This window comes from Euprymna scolopes, chromosome 6 (genome assembly GCF_053919585.1).
Source record: "Euprymna scolopes isolate OS-2025 chromosome 6, ASM5391958v1, whole genome shotgun sequence".
Taxonomy (NCBI): Eukaryota; Metazoa; Mollusca; class Cephalopoda; order Sepiida; family Sepiolidae; genus Euprymna; species Euprymna scolopes.
The window spans coordinates 98,630,123-98,639,118 of NC_136487.1; the positions used below are offsets into that span (position 1 = coordinate 98,630,123).

At 29.0% G+C, this 8,996-nt stretch overlaps 1 protein-coding gene across 7 annotated transcripts in view; it reads left to right on the forward strand.

Moving 5' to 3' along the window:
- The window catches only part of LOC145277818 (protein shifted-like), a 593,688-nt gene that overhangs the window by 97,781 nt on the left and 486,911 nt on the right, over window positions 1-8,996 (forward strand). The gene's annotated exons all lie outside the window — the stretch shown is intronic.

Genomic DNA, 8,996 nt, shown 5'->3' on the forward strand with positions numbered 1-8,996 from the left:
TTTCACATTAAAAAAAAAATATATGTATTTATGTACGACAATGCGTATTCTACGCATCTTCACTTTTCATGTCAAATATTTAAATGCAAAGTCGCTATCATCACGTGACTAATAAATTGTTAAAATCATATGAAGATTCACAACAATAAGTGGAAATTAGATATAATGGCAGAAACTTCAACTATAATTTGGATTTTTTTCATGTTTTATATATTTGATATTTCTGTCCCTTAAAACATCTGTCAACTCTGCGTGAAATTCTACGTTTGAACCAATGTTATAACCCAACGAAGACCAGTACTTTCCCGCTCAAGATTCACACATCCATCTTCTCGGCGCGCACTTTGCTTCTTCGACATTTTTATGCGATTACGTGTGAACACCTGATTAAAATTGGCGGACATAACAAAATTAAAACGAAACGCAATTGCTAAGCGTGAGGATCGTTTTCGTACATAAATTTAATGTGAAATGATCGCGCAAAAATAGAAAATAAAATACAGATCAGAAAAAGTGGTCAAAAACAAATACATAACATCTATAATATAAGTCTCACCTATCTGTTTAAATGTATGTATGTATGTATTTTTTTTACTTTACACACACCTCCAAACAACCGGGCAACGCCGCGCACCCAGGCTAGTTTATTGTATAAATCTCACCTGTTTGTTTAAATGTATGTATGTATGTATGTATGTATGTATGTATGTCTGCCTAAAACTTTCGGCAGAGGCGAGGGATTATCACGAGAAAAGTATCGTTTTGAAGCTCAACCCTTCGAATGACAAATATCGAAAAATTGGCTAAAAAATTAATTCCTTCACCTTCAACTGGGCAGTTTTCTACAGGGAGGGGTCGCTTTTTTCGCCAAGATTTTCGTAAGTCATCCCCTCTTTTCGATTGACTAGCTTTAATTTAAACATTCGTCACTAAGTTTTGTTCACGTCCTTTTCCTCCTTCGTAGTACGGTTTCGACCCTGCCTGCCTGCCTGCCTGCCTACTACCCACCCTTTTTTTGCTTAACACACACCCCCAAACACCCAGGCAACGCCGGGCAACCAGGGTAGTCTATTATATAAATATCACCTGTCTGTTTAAATGTATGTATGTATGTATGTATGTCTAAAACATTCTAGAGATGAGGGAATATCACGAGACCGGTATCGTTTTGAAGCTCGACCCTTCGGATGTTTAAAATAGAAAATAAAATGAAAGACTTTTTTCAGTGGTGACAGGTCTGTCTCTCTCTCTCTCTCCCTCTCTCTCTCTCTCTCTCTCTCTCTCTCTCTATATATATATATATATATATATATATATATATATCACAGAAAACTGATGTTTTGTGAGGGGGATATCTGACCTTTCTTGGTACTAGTACGGAACAACACAAGAAGGTGTTTATGCAGAGAAATACCATGCTATATTTTAAAATAGTATTTTTAATTTTTTCAGAATATTTGCGTGAATTTTTCAAAGGTATCGTAATGAAGAGACTGAAGGAGAACAGGGGACATTCTGTAAAAAGCGAAAAACAAAAGAAGAGGAAGCAAAAAAGAATAAAGGAGCACTGTTAAAATTCGCCTAAAAGACTTCTACGGCCGAAATAGCGGAAACGATAGGCGAAAATCATGCTGAGAACGAAGATAAAATTGATACTCGTACTTCGGAAGTCAACAATGACAGCATTGATACATCGAAAACTGTCAATGAAGATGATGCGCGTGAAGTTGAAGAATTGGAAAGGCAATCACTAGTTGGCCTTAAAACATACACTGCAACCGATTTTACAGATGTTAATCTATGACCTATTGCGATTAACCATGAAATTCTCGTTACGCTTGTTCGTCGGGGATCTGCTGCCGTGCAGCACCTCGATCACGAAGTAGCGCGACTAGGAACGAAAACAAAAGACAACGTTAGAAACTAACAAAAAACCTGGTATTTGGTTTCCTTTGTTTGCATATCTAGTCTTTATTTACTTGTTTACGTAGCCAGTTTTTTACAATAATTTGAATACGTTTTTGCTTTGAAAATTATTTTGTTTTCATTGACGACGATTATATATGCATAGGGGTACTGTAATAAGACGAAAGTCTAGGACTAATAGTAGCAGTTTAAAATAAAATCTTTGATTGTAGTTCCATGAAAATAAATATTTTGAGGGCTTTTTGAAATTTTGAAGGTTAACAGATTATCAAATGTCAACGGGGATGGGATGGCAAATCTAACCATCGTCTCGGGCGGCAAAAACAGTTCACTATTATTACAATTATTATTGTTTTTTTTATTTCTAAAACTTCAATATGTTTCAATTATGAATAAACATTAAAATAAAACGTTCTGCTTGCTGTTAATGTATGAACGACGAAAACGTCTACCCCACGCAAATGCAGAATTAATACCATCGCCACTTTTTTAAATACAGAATTTATTCACCTGAGAAAAAAGATGGAGCAGGATATTGGCATTTTTTTTCAATTGCGTCACTGGACGAACAGACTTCTCGAATACAATTATAAATTTATTAAATATGTTCCACATGATAAAAATCAGGGTTTATTTTTAGAGGGGCTATCTACTTCGCTAATCCTTCAAAATGTGTATGACGCTGCTGATGTTACAGACCTATGAAAAAACCGAATAGGTAAAAGGTCATTTAGTTTAAGATATTTTTCTCCTTATAAATAGTTTTTAATTAACTTCTCTTCTGTCCACTTGTGAAAAATTCACGACCCTCTCGACTTCCATCTGATTAAACCTTCTCGATATTGACTCTCTGCGCTGAATAGTTGTTTCCTAGCTTCACACTGAAGCAGGTGTGACCGTAAAAGAGGAGGAGGGTGAGGACGATACTGTAGGCGAGGGTATCTTCTGTTTTTATGGTTAACGGGGAGGGCTCCATCAAGTCAGCCTTTGAACCGTAGAGAAGGAGCTTAGCGTGGATTAAGAGTTACCGTAGTCGGTGGTCTCACACCTTTTTTTTTTAAACCGCTAGTAATGTAGAGATTTCACCTCTAAGCTTTCGATCGTGAGTGGATGATAAATATAAACAAAATAAGGGAGAATGTCGAAGTTTTTTTTGAGTGTGTGGAAAGTGTACAAGAACGGAGCGAAAGGACTGAAACAAAGTCAATAGAAATAAAAAAATAAAAAAAAGTGATGAAGTTTTTGGTCGGACAGTTTTTAGGTCAATTATAGTTTCATCCCGCTTCCGATAATAAACAAATTTAAAGCACAAAATATTTTCTTACAACATATGAAAGTATGAAAAAGTAAAAAAATATTTGCAAAATCAAAGTATAAAAAATACACGATTTTAATTCTTTTTTAATTAAATTTAAAAAAAGGTGTAGCAAACATAAATTTAAAAAAAGAATAAAATGATGTATTACACGACTTACAACACGTCCGAATTGTCAGGTACATTTGCAAGAGCAATACGTGACAATTGCGAGTTTTAAAAGTTTATTTCATGCGTATAAGTTGCTTTATACAATGTCATCACATAAAGATATTTTCTGTCATTTCTGTCCCAAAACATTTCTTGCCATTTTAAGTGTCATTATGCAAATGGTTTGTCTTTTTGTGTTGCATTGTAAAAGGGATTCGTCTCTGTCTGAAAATTATTATTACTGTAATTATAAATAGTTATACAGCGTGAATATATTATCCAAAATATTGATAAGAATTTAATGTTCACAATATTGATCAAAAATTATTATTAAAAATATTGATGAAAACATTTTTATTCGCAATATTGATGAAAACAATTTTATTTGCAATATTGATGAAAACATTTTTATTTGCCATATTGATACATTTTTTATTCGCAATATTGATGATTTATTATTCGCAATATTGATGAATTATTTATTCGCAATATTGATGATTTTTTTATTCGCAATATTGATAAATTTTTATTCGCAATATTGATAAATTTTTATTCGCAATATTGATGATTTTTTTATTCGCAATATTGATAAATTTTTATTCGCAATATTGATAAATTTTTATTCGCAATATTGATGATTTTTTTATTCGCAATATTGATGATGTTTTTATTCGCAATATTGATAAATTTTTTTATTGCAATATTGATGATTTTTTTATTCGCAATATTGATAAATATTTTATTCGCAATATTGATAAATATTTTATTCGCAATATTGATGAATTATTTATCCGCAATATTGATAAATGTTTTATTTGCAATATTGATGATTTTTTTATTAGCAATATTGATGATTTTTTTTATTCGCAATATTGATAAATTTTTTATTCGCAATATTGATAAATTATTTATTCGCAATATTGATGAATTTTTTATTCGCAATATTGATAAATTTTTTTATTGCAATATTGATGATTTTTTTATTCGCAATATTGATAAATATTTTATTCGCAATATTGATGAATTATTTATCCGCAATATTGATAAATGTTTTATTTGCAATATTGATGATTTTTTTATTAGCAATATTGATGATTTTTTTTATTCGCAATATTGATAAATTTTTTATTCGCAATATTGATAAATTATTTATTCGCAATATTGATGAATTTTTTATTCGCAATATTGATAAATTTTGTATTTGCAATATTGATAAATATTTTATTCGCAATATTGATGATGTTTTTATTCGCAATATTGATAAATATTTTATTCGCAATATTGATGATTTTTATTCGCAATATTGATGATTTTTTATTCGCAATATTAATGAATTATTTATTCGCAATATTGATGAATTTTTATTTGCGATATTGATGATTTTTTATTCGCAATATTGATAAATTTTTTATTCGCAATAGTGATGAATTTTTTATTCGCAATAGTGATGAATATTTTATTCGCAATACTGATGAATTATTTATTCGCAATATTGATGAATTTTTTATTCGCAGTAGTGATGAATTTTTTATTCGAAATAGTGATGAATTTTTTATTCGCAATAGTGATGATTTTTTTATTCGCAATAGTGATGATTTTTTTATTCGCAATATTGATGATTTTTTTATTCGCAATATTGATGAATTTTTTATTCGAAATAGTGATGAATTTTTTATTCGCAATATTGATAATTGTTTTATCGCAATATGGATAAAAGAAATTATTTTTCGCAATATTGATAAAAAAATTATTATTCGCAATATTTATAAAAATTTAGTATTCAAAATATTGATAAAAAAATTATTATTCGCAATATTGATGATGAAAAATATGATTCGCAATATTAATGACAAAATCTATTATTCGTAATATTGATGGAAACATTTATTATTCGCAATATTGATGAAAATAATATTATTCGCAATATTGATAGAAATGTTTTTATTCGCAAAATTGATTTAAAAAATAATTATTCACAATATTGATGAATATATTTATTATTCAGGATATTGACGCAATATGCATTATTCGCAATATTAATAGAAAAATTTATTATTCACATTATTGATGCAAATTTTATTATTCGCAACATTGATGAAAAAATTTATTCGCAATAATTATGAAAAAATTTATTATTCGCAATATTGATGAAAACATTTATTACTCACAATATTGATGAAAAAGTTTATTATTCGTGATATTTATGAAAACATTTATCATTCGTGATATTGAAGAAAAAAGTTATTATCCGTGATATTGATGAAAAAATTTATTATTCGTGATATTGATGAAAAAATATATTATTCGTGATAGTGATGAAAACATTTATTATTCGTGATATTGAAGAAAAAATTTATTATTCGCGATATTGATGAAAAAATTTATTATTCGTGATATTGATGAAAAAATATATTATTCGCGATATTGATGAAAACATTTATTATTCGTGATATTGAAGAAAAAATTTATTATTCGCGATATTGATGAAAAAATTCATTATTCGTGATATTGAAGAAAAAATTATTATTCGCGATATTGATGAAAAAATCTATTATTCGTGATATTGATGAAAAAATTTATTATTCGCGATATTGATGAAAACATTTATTATTCGTGATATTGATGAAAAAATTTATTATTCGTGATATTGATGAAAACATTTATTATTCGTGATATTGATGAAAAAAATTATTATTCGTGATATTGATGAAAACATTTATTATTCGTGTTATTGATGAAAACATTTATTATTCGTGATATTGATGAAAAAATTTATTATTCGCGATATTGATGAAAACATTTATTATTCGTGATATTGATTAAAACATTTATTATTCGTGATATTGATGAAAAAAATTATTATTCGCGATATTGATGAAAACATTTATTATTCGTGATATTGATGAAAACATTTATTATTCGTGATATTGATTAAAACATTTATTATTCGTAATGTTGAAGAAAAAACTTATTATTCGGAATATTTATGAAAAAATTGATTATTCACAATATTGATGAAAAATTATTAGTTGCATTATTAATGAAGAAATTTATTATACGCAACATTGATAGAAAAAATATTATGCGCAATATTTATTTTTCGCAATATTGATGAAAAATTTATTATTCTCAATATTAATGAAGAAAATTTTTATTCGCAATATTGATGTAAAAAATTTATTAGACGCAATATTGAAAAAATATTACTCGCAATATTGTTGAACACATTTATTATACACAATATTGATGAACAAATTTATTATTCGCAATATTGATAAAAAATATTATTCGCAATATTGATAAAAAATATTATTCGCAATATTGATGAAAAAATTTATTATTCGCAATATTGATGAAAAAATTTATTATTCGCAATATTGATGAAAAAATATTATGTGTAATATTGATGAAAAAAACTAGTTATTCGCAATATTGATGAAAAAATTTATTATTGGTGATATTGATGATAAATTTATTATTCGCAATCTTGAAGAAAAAACTTGTTATCCGCAATATTTATGAAAAAAAATTATTTGCAATATTGATGAAAAAAATTATTATTCGCGATATTGCGGAAAATTGCGAAAAATTGCTTCTTTCGTAGGTGTTTTAAAATAGACAGTGACTAGTTCACACACAGGGGCATAACTAGGAACGCATATTTTATATTACATCATAATAGCATCGAATTTGTGTACCCTATATTTTTATGATGCTGTATTTTGTAAAGTTTCTCTAAATTCAGGAATTAACATTAGAAATTAATGCAATATTATTAATGTTTGATATATTTGACTTCTTTTTCTTACTGATATATACTAAGCCCATTGTTTACTTTAAATGGACTAATTTATAAAATTTTAAACAATTTGTCTACTACTAAACAATTTGAATAATTTGAATATTTGAATGGAATGGGGCACTCGACTTTTCCCAGTCGTAAAATACGCTAAAAGTATTTTAATCCACACAGATTTCATATTGATTATTACAGAGCCAATTCTCTATTGGCTATTATATTGTACCTAGTATATAGTAGTGATTTAAACAGATTAAAAAAAACTGACTTGAGTGCTATCAGCTAGAATCAAAACCGATACATTTAGCACTCAGGCGGCGTTTACTATCGACTGAGCTATAGACAGATATATAAGAAAGATTTAAAATTAAACCACTTCAAGCTATGAATGAGTTTTCACATGCGCAAAAGTAACAGAAAAATATCGGCAAGTTGAAATTAACAGTTTTGCCGACATATTTCTGTACGCGTTATATATCATTCGAAATAAAGATTTCATTTACTATAAACCATCCTTGGTGTATTATTACTATTTCCTGTTAATGTCAGTATTATGTGACCAGTAGTTTAAGAGTTTATCAATTGAATGTTTTCACACAGACACATACATTATACATCTACTGTTTTACTTTTATAGATAATACTTACCGCTAAGGAGCGACATCAACCACAATTTAAAGCGATAGGGTGAAACAAAACATGACTTGAAACATATTGCTTTAATGTTATAGTTTTAGGCTACTACTAAACATAAACATTGTATGAGAATCGAAGATATTTTTTCTTCGAATGTTTATTCAATTTGTTTCTCTTCTCAGTATCATTATACATGCACATGCATTACTTCTCCCCAACCATCTAATAATATGTCCAGTGTCGTTTAGATGAGCCAGTTAAAACACACACACACACAGACACACACACACACACACACACACACACACACACAGACACGCTCCCTTTGACAGTTTGAAATACATCTCTTCCGTTTGGATGAAATAATTTTAAAACATCACAATAATGGGCCGATTTAGAATCGTTGTGGGAGAGTTAGAGTCAGTGTGGGAGAGATAGTTCAAGTGTAATGTGAACAAACATCTTTCTACTCATCTCCCTTAATAATACCCCCGCAAATTATGTCCCCGACAGTAGCCCCCTACTACAAAGTGGCACTTGCCTTGTTTGGGTCAAAAATTGAATTAAAAAAAAAGCATGGTGAATATATAAAAATTGAAACTAACACTAGAATTAAGCTTTTCTATCAATTCATAAACCCATCGACTAGCTTTAACCTTGATAAATCGTGACACTTCGTAAAGAATATCGAAATGTAAAGCAAATTACGCTCTCGTTTTTTTTTTGTACACTTAAGCTATCATTATGAATGAGTGAGAAGGTTGAATATTTTTATGGCACGATTCAAAGAATCTTGTTTTCGCATCCTCCCAAGCATTTCCTCATCCTTTAAGAAGAGAAGTGGTGTATGGCCGACTGCTTGGAAGGCCTTAACTGAGGGTACCGATGGGCCGCTCATAAATGATTTAGCACCTGACCAGAGGGCAGTAAAAAAACTGCTAAAATATAATAAATAATAAAGCGGGCCCGTTTATATATTCCCAAATACGAGTAGAATATTATATCCACTTTCAAGCAGATTTTGTCATTTGTTTCCTAATAATTAAGACTTCTTTCATTCGAAATCTAATCTGAAATCTATTTCCCTCGCGTTCAGATTTAAGGGATGAGGGGTTCTAACATTATTGACATTCGCTGTACTTAGACAAGCTTGCTAATTATAGCTATACG